The 17,666-nt window shown below is 39.2% G+C and overlaps 2 pseudogenes; both read left to right on the top strand.

Moving 5' to 3' along the window:
- Positions 1-7,091: 7,091 nt before the first annotated feature.
- LOC127176258 (tripartite motif-containing protein 16-like) lies at positions 7,092-11,902 on the top strand (annotated as a pseudogene).
- A 1,826-nt stretch (positions 11,903-13,728) lies between these two features.
- Positions 13,729-17,666, top strand: part of LOC127176676 (E3 ubiquitin/ISG15 ligase TRIM25-like) — a 19,228-nt pseudogene continuing 15,290 nt past the window's right edge.

Raw genomic sequence — 17,666 nt, 5'->3', positions numbered from 1 at the left:
GTAACCTGGCTGACTTAAAATTTTAAGTTCAGTCAACTCAAAAAGAGTTTATTCACCTTGAAATGTTAAATTATACTAAGTGACAACTTAGATATTTGAGTTGAATCAGCTTAAAATTTTACTTACCCATCTTTTAAGTTTAGCAAACACAAATATCTAAGTTGTTACGTAGTACAACTTAATACTTCAAGTTGAATAAACTTATTTTAGTTGACTGAACTAAAAGGCAGCAGGGTAACACATTATTTTAAGCTGACTCAACAAACTGTTTTTTATTTTTTCAGTGTACACTGTAAAACATAAAAAACACAATTTGTTGAGTCAGCTTAAAGTAATTAGTTACCCTGCTGCCTGAAAATGTTAAGTTCAGTCAACTAAAATAAGTTTAGTCAACTTGAAATGTTAAGTTGTACTAAGTAACAACTTAGATATTTGTGTTTGCTAAATTTAACAGATGGGGAAGTAACCCAGCTGCCTTCAAATTTTAAGTTGATTCAACTCAAATATCTAAGTTGTCACTTAGTATATTAACATTAATTAACATTAATTAACATTTCAAGTTGAATAAACTTTTTTTGAGTTGACTGAACTTAAAATTTTAAGGCAGCCAGGTTACAAATTATTTTAAGTTGACTCAACAAATTGTTTCTTAGTGTAGTAGGTTTTATATTTTTAATCATACAGTAACATCAAACTTATTATATATATTAAAAAGTAGAAACCAGCTTATGAACATGATCTTAAATAATTCAATGATATCATCAAATTCAGTTTTCAGAAATCCAGATCAGATCATATATGTGACCCTGGAGCACAAAACCAGTCATAAGTATCATAGGTATATTTGTAGCAATAGCCAAAAATACATTGTATGGGTCAAAATTCATTAGGATATTAAGTAAAGATCATGTTCCATGAAGATATTTTGTAAATTTACTACTGAAAATATATCAAAACGTAATGTTTGATTAGTAATATGCATTGCTAAGAACTTCATTCGAACAGCTTTTAAGGTGATTTTTCTCAATATTCAGATTTGTTTGCAGCTTCAGATTCCAGATTTTAGATAGTTGTATCTCAGTCAAATATTGTCCTATCCTAACAAACCATACATCAATGGAAAACTTGTTTATTCAGCTTTCGGGTGATGTGTAAATCTTAATTTTGAAAAATTGACACTTATGACTGGTTTTATGGTCCAGGGTCACATATTTCATTTCTGCAGTGTTTTGTTCAAATGTTTGCCTTACTTTTGTCCTATTTCAGCCCCCAAACCACATGTCAAATATAATATGACTGGTTGTGTTCTCTTCCTGTCTGTCAAAATAAACAACACTATGATGATCATCATGAATAATGTGTCATAGCTCACTTCAAAAAAATGTCGTCCTCAATATTTTTATGTTTTCTAATACAAATATCTATACATAAATTATCCATGTATCTTTGTAGTAAATAACTGTGTAAGTAAATAATACAGAAAGAAAACAAAAACAGGTGCACGAACAGAAAATCTAAATCATATACAAGTAAAAAATTTCCTTTTCCTCTGTCAATTTTTTTTTCTTTTTAAACTTTTTAAAATATTCGGGCCATTCTATAGAATTGGTGCAAACTGCTGTCCCACAAACAAACAAACAAAAAAAAAAAGAAAAACATTTGAAAAGCATGAGTATCTAAATCTTAGACGTTTACTAAGATCCTTCTATTATCTGTTGAAACCCACAGTAATATTTAAAATATCAGTAAACTTAATATACATAAAATCATCATATTTGGTACTTTAACTTGGGAGTTGGCTGTCCCAAAACCCTAACCTCTAAATTTCAACGTATAAAAATGATATTGAAATAATTTTTGTATTTTTTCATTGTTTTTAAAAGTATCTTTTTGACTCTTTTAAAAAGTGAAGTTAAGAAAAATTTTAATTTAAAAAAAATTGTCCCATATTTGTGTCACTACCGAAACAGTGTGTGTTTTAGCCTATTGACTGAGACTGATTTTAACTACACGCCTTAATTTATGATCAGGAAATATTCCTGTGTCTCTCTCTTATAGCTACAAGGTGTGAGTAGACCGGTCTCATCATTTTAAGGTAAATGTGTTCAAAAATTTTAACAATTCCTTGTGTAACTTTAAGGAACGTCACCAAATACTTTTTTTCTGCAATTAAGCAAACTTTTTTGGGAATTATTCTATATAACATTTAGTTTTTATGTGTATTGTTCAGAACCGTGCTAACTAACCATGTGTTGATTAGCATCTTTGAGCTAGCTTCAAAAGTATCTAAAATTGTCACAAACTAAACATTTTTTGTGGTGTTATCTCATAAAATTGCTGAAACAGTCATGATCGGAAAATGTCATTGTTCTTTCAGTAGTAACAAAATCCTTTATTTGGGGAAATAAACTAAATTTTAGTACAGTTATGCATATGTTTATTATTTTAGTATGTTTTAGTATGCAAGTTCTGCAATGTGATGTATTCGTTACTAAAGCATTACTGTGACAAATTTGGGGAGAGGACAAATATTCCAAAACTTTCTGAAAATACAATATGAGAATTAAAGCTGCAAGCAGCATTGAAACGGGACCAGGGGTAGGGGATAACGGAACTTGATGGTTATTTCGTTGAGACCACGGTAGTCAATGCAGGGTCGAAGTCCTCCATCCTTGTTCTTTATGAAGAAGAAGCCAACGGATGCTGGGGAGGTAGAAGGTCTGATGAAGCCCTTGGCTAGTTCCTCCTCAGTATACGCCCTCATGGCTTCCGACTCGGGTTGAGACAGAGGAAAGATCCTTCCTTTAGGTGGGACCGAGCCAGGGATGAGGTCGATGGCGCAATCATTAGCGCGGTGAGGAGGGAGCTTGGTGGCTTTGGTCTTACTGAAGGCCTCGGCCAAGATACTGTGGGGGTAGACCAGGTGTGGATACAGTCTCAGCTGCCTTGTTAGGTGTGCTAGATTGCAGACATCTCTGATGACAATAATCGGACCATTGCAGGATCTGTCTTGACGTCCAGGAAATTCGGGGGTTGTGTTTCTCTAGCCAAGGCAGACCCAGGATTATGGGGTTTCGGGGTGAGTTGATGGTGAAAAGACGGAGTGTTTCTGTGTGGAGGGCGCCGGTTTGGAGTACTAAGTCATCTATGATGAATTTGACGTGGCCCTCTCCCAACGGGCGACCATCTAGGGCTGCCACTGCCACCCGAGATCCACATGCAACGAGAGGAATGTTATGAGTATCAGCAAACTTAATGTCAATGAAATTTCCAGCAGCCCCGAGTCAATAATGGCAGAAGAGTCCACAGAACATCCATTAAACAGTAATGTAATGGGGATATCGAGAGTGGTGAAAAAGGTATGACTGGAACTCTCCGCAGAGGTTTTTCGGTTGGGTGGTCGAGTGGGACAGGAAACCCTTAGATGGCCGGGCTGTCCACAGTACAAACACAAATGCTGTCGGATTCGTCTTTCTCTCTCCTCGGCCGTGAGATGGGTGAACCCAATTTGCATGGGGTCGGAGTCGGGAACTGCAGTGGCTGATTGACTAGACATTGGGGATTGATGCGGTGGCCGCCGAGAACAAACCAGATTATCAATACGGATGGAGAGGTCGATGAACACATCGAGGGTTTTATCCTCATCACAGCAGACCAGATTCGGACTGTAGTTCTGTGGTAAGCCCCTTGCGATAAAGCAGTTTGAGAGGATCCTCTGTCCAGCCAGTTTGTGCAGTGAGTGTGCAAAATGTGAGAGCATAATCCGCGGCCGTCTAAGAAAGCCCTTACATTTCTCCGGCGAGCCGTCAAACTTTTCCGGAAATGCCAGACGAGGGCTGGTGGTGGATTGATTTGAAGCGGCAGGGGGCTGAGGAGGTTCGGCTGGTCTCACGTTAGCCTCGGTGACGCGGAGAGATTGTAGCGTCCTCACGAGCTCCTCCGTGAGAGATGTAAGTCTCTGTAGCTGCTGCTGGTGTGTGGCGAGCATAGCGGCTTGCGCAGATACCTCGGTGGAGAGGTGATATACAGCTGCTGGATCCTCTGATGGCGAAGTCTTCTGTAATGAGGGGTCTGAGGCATGCGGATCCATTTGCAGTGTTTATTTAAACAATATCGTGATCAAACAGGCAGAGGTCAACAACAGTGTCAGAAACAACGAAGGCAATCCAAAGAGTAATCCGAAAAACGAGCGAAAGGTCGGGGCAGGCAGCAGGCAGAGTAACAATAGTCCAGAGAACAGAGCAATAAATCCAAAGGCCGGTATCAGAGAATATCAAACAGTCTAGGTCAAACACTAATAATGGGAAACATGAGAAAAACGCTCAGAATTGCAGCCACAGCAAACAAGAATTCGCGGGGAGAGAAAGTCCGGAGGCGGCTTAAGTAGGCTGGTAAATGAGCAACACCTGAGCAGGTGATCAGGACCAGGTACGGGGTGTTGTGGGAAATGTAGTGAGAGAGGGCTAGTATTCCGGAGAAGGTGCCCTCCGGTGGCGATCGGAGGGAGCCACAGAGGCCTGATTCATGACACTTCTATTTCCATGGCAAAACATTGAACTTTGTCAATTGCAAAAATCTTCACAATCTAACATTGCAAAGGGCTTTAGATTAGATTGACCAAATGTAATGTTGATGCCAATAAATCTCTAGGAGGAGTTTGTTAGAGCATAAAACATGCCACGTCCTGGCAGCAGGTGGCGCTATGACTATAACTGAATATGGGCATGGGCATGTGCTCAGGACAGGACTCTTATTAAATGTGAATTTTGGTTCAGACATTGTATACCTGAAATATAACAACTTCCTGTTTCATGGCGAAACACTGAAGTTTGTCAGGCTGCCACAGACACACCTTCAACAAAAACTCAAGATCTTTGCAATTTAACATCACAAAGGGCTTTAGATGAGACTGACCAAATTTGATGTTGATCTGTTTAAATCTCTAGGAGTTGTTCGTTAAAATACAATGCCTGAAAATGGCAAAAATGGCACAAAACTTGCAGAGGAAATTCAAATAACAGACTTCCTGTTGGGTTTTGGACTTTGTACCAGGCGGAACGTTTTTGTAGGTATTGGTGTGTTACATGTGTCTACTGAATTTCATACATGTATGTGAAACACAGCTTGAGGGGCACTTCGTTTAAATTTTATAGGTGGCGCTACTGAGCCATTTTGCCACACCCACCTCTGAAACCCATCTCAGATGTAAATTTTCTCCACTTTTAGCATTTGTGCAGTTTCATGAGTTTTCAAGCATGTTTAGGCCCTCAAAAATGTGATTCATTTTTGAGAAGAAGAAGAAACCGAGCAATTCCAAAAGGGTCCTTGCACCACTGGTGCATTACTAGAAATGTGTACCTTGGATATTATACAATTTTCATACATACAAATTTTTGGGAAAAATACATTTTTTTCAAGATGTTTCAAACTCTGAGTTTTCTAACTCAGACCAATTCTGTAGCAAGGTCCACATAAAAAACTGTTTTTGTCATGTTCACTTTTACAGTTTTACAAGAGAAAATAATTGTCTAAAGCAAAATTGCTTAAATGAATTTTTTTTAAATTGCTAACATGACACAAATTCATGAAACAATTCACCATTTTCTCACAACTACGAACAAACTGTACAATCCTCAGACCTCCATGGCAAATCGTGAACAACCTTGACAACTGGCTAATATTAGCCTGGTCAGAGCACATGCTCTGCTCCTCACTTATTTGAAGCACCTTTGTCTCAGAATCAATTTAGCCAAGAGCTCCCAGTCTCAGATGTGGGCCTGGCTTGTGCTGGAACAGTCACTTAAAATCCAGCGGCTAGTGGCATCATTGTAATGTAGGGGTTTCTCTTCCCATCAGTTTTTCCTGATGGTAGCCACCTCCTCTATGGTTATGTTGGGCCTGCTTCATTTGCAGCCCTTTCAATATTGTTAAAACCGGCATCTCGTCCCATGCTTGGTTTCTGGAAGACCTCTGCCTCAAGGTGACCCACTTCTGCATCAGAGCTGTGGCTCCTTGGAAGGCTCCTCGCCTGTATCAGGCAGGTGTCCAATTGGGACTGACTTCCAGAAGAAAGGTAGTCACAATAGATGCCTCCAACTCAGGTTGGGGGGCACTGTGAGAGGGCAGACCACCATTGCCTCTGGGTCCTGCCTGGAACAACGCCTGCATAAAAACTGCCTGGAAATTATGGCAGTTTTTCTAGGTCCTCAAAACCTTCCAGCCCTACACAGATACCACATCCTCATCTGTTCAGACAACATGACAGTAAAGGCCTTTGTTAAACGCCAGGGCGCTCTCAGGTCATGGTCCCTGTTCAAAATGGTAAGACGCCTCTTTTTGTGGGCACAGTGCAACCTGTGTTCGTTGAAGGCAGTGCACATGCCAGGCAAATCTAACCAGGGAGGGGACATATTGTCTCTGGGCAGTGTGTCTCCAGGAGAAAGGAGACATCACCCCATGATGGTTCAGATGATTTGCCGCTTCGCCTTAAGACAATGGCATCTTGGGCACCCTGGGGCTGGGCTCACATGACAGCTTTTCACTTTGCATTTATAGCATGGCATTATTCAACTACATTCCCCAAAACATGATTCATGCAATGTGAGTGACTCAAAGGAACGCTCTGATTAAAAAGACAACTTTGGTTTATACCGTAGAAAAACCATTAGACCTATGGAATGTCCTTATAAAATATGGAAACCCAACATGTATGTTAGTGTGTGTGATTCTACAGGAGCAGGAATGAGGAACCTGCTTTACAGACTCACAGACACGCCTGTTTGACACACGTCACACAAACACAGAACCAGGAAACAGGAATCACCTGATTTCAGTGAAAGAGAAGCTAAAGTGTAGTTGAGCTGTTGTGTGTTTGTGTCTCTGTGTTCATGCAGCAAAATGGCAGGAGCCCAGTTTTTTTCAGGATGAGTTCTTGTGTCCAGTGTGTCTGGATCTCCTGAAGGATCCAGTGACCACTTCCTGTGGACACAGTTACTGTAAGATCTGTATTACAGGCTGCTGGGATCAGGAGGATCAGATGAGAGTCTACAGCTGCCCTCAGTGCAGACAGACCTTCAGTCCAAGACCTGCTTTAGCTCGAAACACCATGCTGACTGAAGTGGTGGAGAAACTGAAGAAGACCAAACTTCCTGCTGACTGTTACGCTGGAGCTGGAGATGTGCAGTGTGACGTCTGTACTGGAAGAAAATACAAAGCTGTCAAGTCCTGTCTGGTGTGTCTGAACTCTTACTGTCAGAATCACCTTGAACAACACGAGAGTTTGTTTAAAGGAAAGAGACACAATTTGACTGATGCCACTGGACGACTGCAGGAGATGATCTGCCAGAAACATCAGAAGATCCTTGAGGTTTTCTGTCGCACTGACCAGAAATGTATATGTGTGCTGTGTACAATTATTGAACATAAAAATCATGACATTGTATCAGCTGAAGAACAGAGAACAGAGAAACAGGTATTTAAAACTAGACATCAAGTTACTGTAATACTCAGTGCAGTGATCCAGTTGTCTGTTTATATTCAGTGTAGAACTGCAGCTTAATTACACAGAAACACTGTCAGTGTGAAGCTCTATGTTTGTTTCAGTTTTACTTTCATGGCATGAATGCTTGCAATGTGAAAAAAGCCTTATTTTTTTATGCTAATTCTTGTATGTTGATTGAAACTGAATGTCACTTTTGGAGTTTGAACCTACAGCCATTATTTATCAGCTCCACTTTTACTAGATTCATCTGTTCACATGATGATTTAGTGTCAGTAGTTTTCTGTGACATTCACTATCATCTGTTTGTCCTGCAGAAGCAGCTGAAGGAGACACACAAGACGTTCCAGCAGAGAATCCAGCAGAGAGAGAAAGATCTTCAGCAGCTGAGAGAGGCTGTGGAGTCTCATAAGGTGAGTCTGGAGAAGAAGAGAAGTTTGTCTCAGTCTCAGTTCAGACTCTCTTGTCTCTTTCAGTCCCACTGAAGCCTGAATCACTGTGTGTCCTAACAGCGCTCTGCACAGACAGCAGTGGAGGACAGTGAGAGGATCTTTACTGAGCTCATCCGCTCCATTGAGAGAAGCCGCTCTGAGCTGATACGGCTGATCAGAGATCAGGAAAAGCGAGCGGTGAGTCGAGCTGAAGGACGACTGGAGCGACTGGAGCAGGAGATCAATGATCTGAGAAGGAGAGATGCTGAGCTGGAGCAGCTTTCACACACACAGGATCACATCCAGTTCCTGCAGGTAACAGAGATCTAGAAGAACACCATCATAGTGGACTTGAGACACATCCTGCTGTGACAGGAGACTCACAGAGAAACATTTCATCAGTGTCTTATTATATAATCATCAGTCAGACTCTCATCTGATCATCTTTTTCTAAAAGAGACACTGCTTACAAATGGCTTTCAGCTCTGGAAATCTCTTAGCAATCATTTCTCTGAGCTTTTTCTTCTGGAAGATTTATTTATCTGTTAAACACCACTAGCGCCACCAACAGTTCAAAACTGTGACCTCAGTGAACTCAGTAGAAGATTCTACGTAACATTCATAAATAATTGGATCTGGTGATCCTCAAACCTGATAAAAAATATTTTTTAATTGTCTGTGATTGACGAATTTGACCATGAAGACCCCAAACATGAAATGAGTCTGTATATTAACAATGCTTCAGCATACTGACACCAAACAAAACCTGATTGTGTCTTATAGGTCCTTGTGAAGTTTCAGTGTCTCTGAAGCTTTTGAGCTGCTTTTCTTGAGCAAATCTACTCAACCCTACAATGAGACTCCATTGAGGTTATTGGGTGAAGTGTGGAGCTGATGAGTTTTGATTTCTGTTTTCTGTAGAGTTTCCAGTCTCTCTCAGCACCTCCTGAATCTACAGACAGAAATGATGATCCCTTCATTTCTCTTGTCTCTTTTGTTGGTCTGAGAGAATCTGTCCATCAGCTGAAAGACAAACTGGAGGATTTCTACAAAGAGGAGCTCAAGAAGATCTCAGACAGAGGTAAAGTCCTGGAGATTCATCTGCTCTCAGAAACGAGTCCATCATCATCTCATATCATGGAGAACATCATATTAGAAATGTGTTAGGAATGGATGCAGGATCATGAGAATCACACTGTTCATGTCTGTTGATTTCCACAGTCACATTCAACAACATTGTTCCCAGGACCAGGAACGACTTCCTACAATGTAAGTCAGTAAGAAAACAAGCAGAAAAACTCACTGAGTGTGTTCATGTTCTTCCTGTAGAAGGTGAAAGAAGAGTTTTATAATTGATGATGTAAATGATGATTTGCACAGGATATCTGCTCATCTGTACTGAGACACTGATGATACACTGAACATGAAGAGTTCAGCTACATGAAAACATCAAACAGATTCATAATTCCTGATTCTGATGTGTTTTATCTCCATCAGATTCCCATCAGCTCACTCTGGATCTGAACACAGCAATAAACACCTCCGTCTGTCTGAGAACAACAGAGTGATTACTGTCACTGACACAGTCCAGTCGTATCCTGATCATCCAGACAGATTTGATTATTATTGGCAGGTGTTGTGTAGAGAGAGTGTGTGTGGACGCTGTTACTGGGAGATTGAGTGGAGTGGAGATAGTGTGTTTATATCAGTGTCATATAAGAGCATCAGCAGGAAGGGATCAGGTCATGAGTGTGGGTTTGGATATAATGATCAGTCCTGGAGTTTGTTCTGCTCTCCCTCCAGTTACTCATTCATACACAATAGCATAAAGACTGATCTCCCTGTAGAGTCCATCATCAGTAGAATAGGAGTGTTTGTGGATCACAGTGCAGGAACTCTGTCCTTCTACAGCGTCTCTGACACAATGAGCCTCATCCACACAGTCCAGACCACATTCACTCAGCCGCTCTATCCTGGGTTTTGGGTTTATAATATTGGATCATCAGTGACACTGTATTGACGAATCAGAATAGACTGATGAGAGATTCTACCCATAATGCTTTGAGCTGATGATGAATCAGTAACAGTGAGATGTTATAGAGTCTCTTGTTTTCTCTTCATGACATTAATACTGCAGCTGAACTTCTGTCAGTGAAATAACATGTCAGAATAAATGTGTGTAATAAATCCTCATATAGACAGTAAGATCAGTGTGTGTGTGAGTCCTGCTGAGTGAACGTATTTCTGTGCTTTTGTCAGCTTCTGTTTGTGTTGATTACATTTGTTTAGTTTTTTGTTTTCCTTGATCAAACTAAAACTGCACTAGAGACAAAAAGTAATGGCATCAAGTTAGCATTTTTAAACATTCGCTCACTAAAAAATAAATCATTTCTGATCAATGACTTAATAACCACATGCAACCTGGATTTTGTTTCTAATTGAAACATGGCTTGAAGACAGCTGCAGTGCAACAGTCCTAAATGAAACAGCCCCCCCTAACTTTACTTTCATGAGTGTCTGCAGAGCTGTTAGGAGAGGTGGAAGTGTAGCTGCTCTATTTAAAGATGTCTATCAATGTAAGCAAGTGTCATTTGGTCAGTACTTGTCTTTTGAATATCTAGGGATTGTGCTGAAAGGTGCTCCACAAATTCTATTTATCATTATTTACAGGCCTCCAAAATATTCTCCAGCCTTTGTTGAAGAGTTCACAAAACTGTTATCAATGATTTCCTCAGAGTTTGACTGAAATAATAACCGTTTTAAACACTTTTGACCTGATTCAGCATGTGCATGGACCCACACACATTCGTGGACACACTCTTGATTTACTCATCAGTAAGGGTCTAAACATTTCATCCACTGTCATTAAGGATGTAGCACTATCTGATCACTACTGTATTCTCAAGTCAAGTCAAGTCACCTTTATTTATATACCGCCTTTAACAATACAGAATTGTGACAAGGCGGCTGTACAGTATTAAATAGGAAACAGTACATCAACAATGCCAAAGGCAACAGTAAACACTCACTTTTTAGGTAAAGGTAGTTAATCAAAAACAATAAAATAAAATGCAATATTGTGTTAAGAGAAAGTGTCCCCAACTAAGCAAGCCAGAGGCGACAGCGGCAAGGAACTAAAACTCCATCGGTGACAAATGGAGAAAAAAACCTTGAGAGAAACCAGGCTCAGTCAGGGGGCCAGTTCTCCTCTGGCCAAAATTCTCTTTGATATATTGACCTCTGCTACCACTGAATCTAGATCCGTCTCTGTCAGAAAGAGATGTATTAACGAAAACACTAGTGTGCTGTTTATGAAGGCTATATCTTCAATGCCAAGCATTTCTGCAGACTCTGTTGACCTTTTCCTGGAGTCCTTTAACTCAAAAGTTAAGAACGTCACTGATGACATTGCACCAGTGAAAGTCAGTAAGATAAATGGCAGAAAATCAACAGCAGTACACGGTATGAAAAGACAATGCAGAAAGGCTGAGCGGATGTGGCAGAAGACGAAACTTGAAATTCACTATAGCATCTATAAAGACAGCCTTCATGCTTTCAATGTGGAACTAGCCACAGCAAGACAGAAGTTCTTCTCAAACCTTATAAACAGTAACCTAAACAACACTCGCACTCTTTTTGCTACTGTTGAGAGACTAACAAACCCCCCCAAGTCAGATTCCCAGTGAAATGCTCTCTGACAGCAAATGCAATGAGTTTGCTTCCTTCTTTTCCGAGAAGATCAGTAATATCAGAAAGGTGATTAGCACATCCTCAAGTTATGCAGAGGTCAGACAGATTCAACCACAATTTCAAAAAGCAGTCACTTTGTCTGTTCTTGAAGCAATTGATAGCAGAACTTTGGAAGAAATAGTACAGCACCTTAAATCCTCAACCTGCAAACTCGACACACTTACCACATCTTTTTTTCAAAAGTGTGTTAAACTGTTTAGAAGCAGATCTCTCAGAAGTGGTGAACACCTCAATTCTTTCTGGGAATTTTCCCAGAAATAAAATTTCCTTTTATAGGCAAGATTACTGAAAAGGTAGTTTTCAATCAGTTGAACAACTACTTAAACTCAAATGGATACCTGGACCATTTTCAATCTGGTTTCCGTCCACATCACAGCACAGAGACGGCGCACGTTAAGATAATAAATGATATTCGCCTAAATTCTGATTCTTGCAAAATATCATTGCTGGTACTGCTAGATCTTAGTGCTGCGTTTGACACTGTCGATCATAACATTCTTCTAGAGAGACTGGAAAACTGGGTCGGGCTTTCTGGGATGGCTCTCAATTGGTTCAGGTCGTACTTAGAAGGGAGAGGTTATTATGTATTTCAGTAGTCATGTCAAAGCAGTAACTAAATCAGCATACTATTATCTCAAAAACATTGCAATAATTAGATGATCTGTTTCCAGTCAAGACTTGGAGAAACTTGTTCATGCCTTTATCACAAGCAGGGTGGATTATTGTAATGGTCTCCTCACTGACCTTCCCAAGAAGACCATTAGACAGCTGCAGCTCGTCCAGAACCAGAAAATCTGAGCATATCACACCAGTCCTCAGGTCCTTACACTGGCTTCCAGTTATTTTTAGAATTGATTTTAAAGTACTTTTACTCATTTATAAATCACTAGGATTTACCTAGGACCTAAATACATTGCAGAATTGCTCACTGAATATAAGCCTAACAGACCACTCAGATCATTAGGATCGAGTCAGTTAGGAATACCAAGGGTTCACACAAAACAAGGGGAATCTGCTTTTAGCTATTATGCTGCCCGCAGTTGCAATCAGCTTCCAGAAGAGATCAAATGTGCTAAAACATTAGCTACATTTAAATCTAGACTCAAAACTCATCTGTTTACCTGTGCATTTACTGAATGAGCACTGTGCTTCGTCTGAACTGATTGCACTATGTATAATCCTTTCTATTTGTAACTCTCTTAAATTTATTTTAAATCAATTTTTAAATTATTTTAAAAGTTTTATTTTTTTTGTTTTATTGCTGTGATTATTGTTTTTATGATTATATTACTGCCTCTTTGTGAATTATTATTTTTATTATTGTTTTTATGATTATTCTACTTCCTTTTATGTAAAGTACTTTGAATTACCTTTGTGTATGAAATGTGCTGTATAAATAAACTTGCCTTGCCTAAATTATTTTTTTTTAAATTGCTAACATGAAACAAATTCATGAAACAATTCACCATTTTCTCACAACTACAAACAATCTCAAACCTACGCACAAGTTGTACAAACCTCAGACTTCCATGGCAAATCATGAAAAATCTTGACAACTGGCTAATATTATCCTGGTCGGAGTACTTGCTCAGAGCCCACAGGTCTCTGCTACTCACTTATTTGAAGCAGCTTGGCCTCAGAATCAATTTAGCCAAGAGCTCCCAGTCTCCTATACATACATAAACTTCATTAACAAACCTACTTTTTTGAACTCCTCCTATACTGTTGGTCCAACTTTCCTTAAATTTGACTCTGATCATCTTCAGACCACGCCAGACCACGCTACAGACTAAAAATGTCCGTAGTTTTGTGTGAGGGGTAGATTTAGGTGTAAGGATAGGGGATAGAAAATACAGTTTGTACAGTAGAAAAAACATTACGCCTATAGAATGAACCCATAAAATATGGAAACCCAACATATGTGTGTGTGAGACTCTCAAATGAGGAACCTGTTTTACAGTCCCACAGACACACCTGTTTTACACACGTTACTCAAACACAGAACCAGGAAACAGGAATCATGTGAGTTCAGAGAAAGAGAAACTGAAGTGTAGTTGAGCTGTTGTGTGTTTGTGTGTCTGTGTTCATGCAGCAAAATGGCAGGAGCCCAGTTTTTTCAGGATGAGTTCTTGTGTCCAGTGTGTCTGGATCTCCTGAAGGATCCAGTGGCCATTCCCTGTGGACACAGTTACTGTAAGAGCTGTATTACAGGCTGCTGGGATCAGGAGGATCAGATGAGAGTCTACAGCTGCCCTCAGTGCAGACAGACCTTCAGTCCAAGACCTGCTTTAGCTAGAAACACCATGCTGACTGAAGTGGTGGAGAAACTGAAGAAGACCAAACTTCCTGCTGACTGTTACGCTGGAGCTGGAGATGTGCAGTGTGACGTCTGTACTGGAAGAAAATACAAAGCCGTCAAGTCCTGTCTGGTGTGTCTGAACTCTTACTGTCAGAATCACCTTGAACAACACGAGAGTTTGTTTAAAGGAAAGAGACACAATTTGACTGATGCCACTGGACGACTGCAGGAGATGATCTGCCAGAAACATCAGAAGATCTTTGAGGTTTTCTGTCGCACTGACCAGAAATGTATATGTATGCTGTGTACAATTATTGAACATAAAAATCATGACATTGTATCAGCTGAAGAATAGAGGGCAGAGAAACAGGTATTTAAAACTAGAGATCAAGTTAATACTCAGTGCAGTGATCCAATAGTCTGTTTATTTTCTGTGTAGAGCTGCAGCTTAATTACACAAAAACACTGTCAGTGTGAAACACTACATCTGTGTCAGTTTCACTTTTATGATATGTATGCTTGCAATGTGAAACAAGCCTCAATTTTTATGCTAATTCATTTATGATTGTAAACGTTAATCACTTCTGGAGTTTAAATCTACAGCCATTAGTCATCAGCTCCACTTTTACTGGATTCATCTCTAAACCACTGATGATTTAGTGCCAGTAGTTTTCTGTGTCATTCACTATCATCTGTTTGTCCTGCAGAAGCAGCTGAAGGAGACGCAGAAGACGTTCCAGCAGAGAATCCAGCAGAGAGAGAAAGATCTTCAGCAGCTGAGAGAGGCTGTGGAGTCTCATAAGGTGAGTCTGGAGAAGAAGAGAAGTTTGTCTCAGTCTCAGTTCAGACTCTCTTGTCTCTTTCAGTCCCACTGAAGCCTGAATCACTGTGTGTCCTAACAGCGCTCTGCACAGACAGCAGTGGAGGACAGTGAGAGGATCTTTACTGAGCTCATCCGCTCCATTGAGAGAAGCCGCTCTGAGCTGATACGGCTGATCAGAGATCAGGAAAAGCGAGCGGTGAGTCGAGCTGAAGGACGACTGGAGCGACTGGAGCAGGAGATCAATGATCTGAGGAGGAGAGACGCTGAGCTGGAGCAGCTTTCACACACACAGGATCACATCCAGTTCCTGCAGGTAACACAGATCTAGAAGAACACCATCATAGTGGACTTGAGACACATCCTGCTGTGACAGGAGACTCACAGAGAAACATTTCATCAGTGTCTTATTATATAATCATCAGTCAGACTCTCATCTGATCATCTTCTTTAGAAAGTAACGCCATTTACAAATGGCTTTCGGCTCTGGAAATTGCTTAGAAATCATTTCTCTGAACACTATTTGTCCGTAACACATTGATGAATTTGACCATGAAACCTAAACATGAAGTGAGTCTGTATATTAGCAAAATGTCCGTGTACTGAAACGAAACCAAACCTGAGTGTGTCTTAAGGGTCCTTGTGAAGTTTCAATGTCTCTAACTGCTCTAAAGTTATAAATAATGGTCAATCTACACTGCAAAAAATGCTTTTCTTACTTTGATTTTTTTGTCTTGTTTCCAGCCAAAATGTCTAAAAATTCTTAAATCAAGAAGGATTTTCTAGACAAGTTTTTGGTTAGAACAAGCAAAATAATTTTAAGCAGAAAAATAGATTATTTTGCTTGTTTCAAGCAAAAACTCACTTAATTTTGACTTCCTTTTTCTGAAAACAAGACAATCATTTTTACTTGTCTAGAAAATCCTTCTTGATTTAAGAATTTTTAGATATTTTGGCTGGAAACAAGACAAAAAAATCTAAGCAGTGTAATTGTAGCCTTTGAGCTGCTTTTCTTGATCAAATCTACTCAACACTACAATGAGACTCCATTGATGTGTTTGAGCTGTTAGATGGGCATTTATGTTCTTAGCAGATGTTTTATCATCCAAACTATTTCCTAGAAAGTTCGCATAGAGTGTAAGTGTCAAATACTAGAATCTGTAGCTCTAATGTGATTTAATGAATATGAGAAGAATGAAGCTGATGCTGTGAAAGTGCTGGATTGAGGTGAGTTACTAAAGATCAGTCAAGTCAAATCTGATGTTGGTGCAGGTTATTGGGTGAAGTGTGGAGCTGATGAGTTTTGATTTCTGTTTTCTGTAGAGTTTCCAGTCTCTCTCAGCACCTCCTGAATCTACGGACGTAAATGATGATCTCTTCATTTCTCTGTTCTCTTTTGATGATCTGAGAGAATCTGTCCATCAGCTGAAAGACAAACTGGAGGATTTCTGCAAAGAGGAGCTCAAGAAGATCTCAGACAGAGGTAAAGTCATGAAGATTCATCTGCTCTCAGAAACGAGTCCATCATCATCTCATATCATTGAGAACATCATATTAGAAATGTGTTAGGAATGGATGCAGGATCATGAGAATCACACTGTTCATGTCTGTTGATTTCCAGTCACATTCACCAACATTGTTCTCTGGAACAGGAAGGACTTCCTACAATGTAAGTCAGTAAGAAAACAAGCAGAAAAACTCACTGAGTGTGTTCAAGAAGAGTTTTATAATTGATGATGTACACTCTTAAAAATAAAGGTGCTTTAAAAGGTTCTTCACAGTGATGCCATAGAAAAACCATTTTTGATTCCACAAAGAGCCATTCAGTCAAAGGTTCTTTAAAGAACCATCTCTTTCTTACCTTTTTATAACCTTCTTTCCCCACAAAGAACCTTTTGTGAAACAGGTTTTTTGTGCGCAATTTGTTTTTGTTTTTTTCAAAAATGAAGACAAATCTGATTAAATTAATGCAGTTATAAGGCAAATTGTGTTAATTAATCATTTACAATCATCTGTGACTGAAGTCCATTTTTAGGCTAGCTGTCATGCGTTTATATAAATAGTAATATTAAATTGTAAAATATAAACGCAACTGACAGTTAAACAGATGACATTGTTTACTGCTTGTTTTGTTGCACTCTGGTGAAGCCAACTTAAGAGAAAAAGTGGAAAGTGGAAAGAGAAAGCTTTTTAGGTTACTTACTTTTTTGGAGGGGGAATCTTTCTACTATATTTATCCATTACATGTAAGAGCTTTTGAAGCCTATTTCTTACCTAGATAATTTGGAAACATGCACTTGCTTTTCAGCATATTTTGAAGTCACACTGAATATTAATTGGGGTATGCCATTTATAACACAAATAATAGCTTATCTCTCTTTGTTATACCATTGCCTTTCTGAGGAACACAGAAAACTGTTAGAATATTACAATGAAATGAACAGTAATTCATATATGCATAATATTTAAATAATATATAAAAAATATAGCAACAATTGCTTAGTTAGAGCTGACGCCTGATGCTTCAATATGTGAGCTTTCAAGCAGTAATGCACCAGACCAGTCTCCCTCATTTCCATGCGGCACATGTAAAAGTAAAAATAAATAAATACAAAATAAATAAATGCAAAAAATATATACAATAATTTTACACTTTAAAAGTTAAAAAGATACAAATAAATGTTAAAAACAATATTCTTTGTTGTATTTTTTGTTGAAAATACTTACAATAAATTATTGAATTTAATTGGCATCTCTCACATTGTCCCACAGCAACATTAAAATTGTGTAGATTAGTGTAAAATGTTTTATAGTAATAATTTATTCTATTTAGTGTCCATTCATTCATTTAACATTTAATATTGGGGC

This window comes from Labeo rohita, chromosome 14 (assembly GCF_022985175.1).
Source record: "Labeo rohita strain BAU-BD-2019 chromosome 14, IGBB_LRoh.1.0, whole genome shotgun sequence".
NCBI lineage: Eukaryota > Metazoa > Chordata > Actinopteri > Cypriniformes > Cyprinidae > Labeo > Labeo rohita.
Note: the sequence above shows the minus strand (reverse complement) of the source record. Positions and strands in the feature narration are given on the sequence as shown.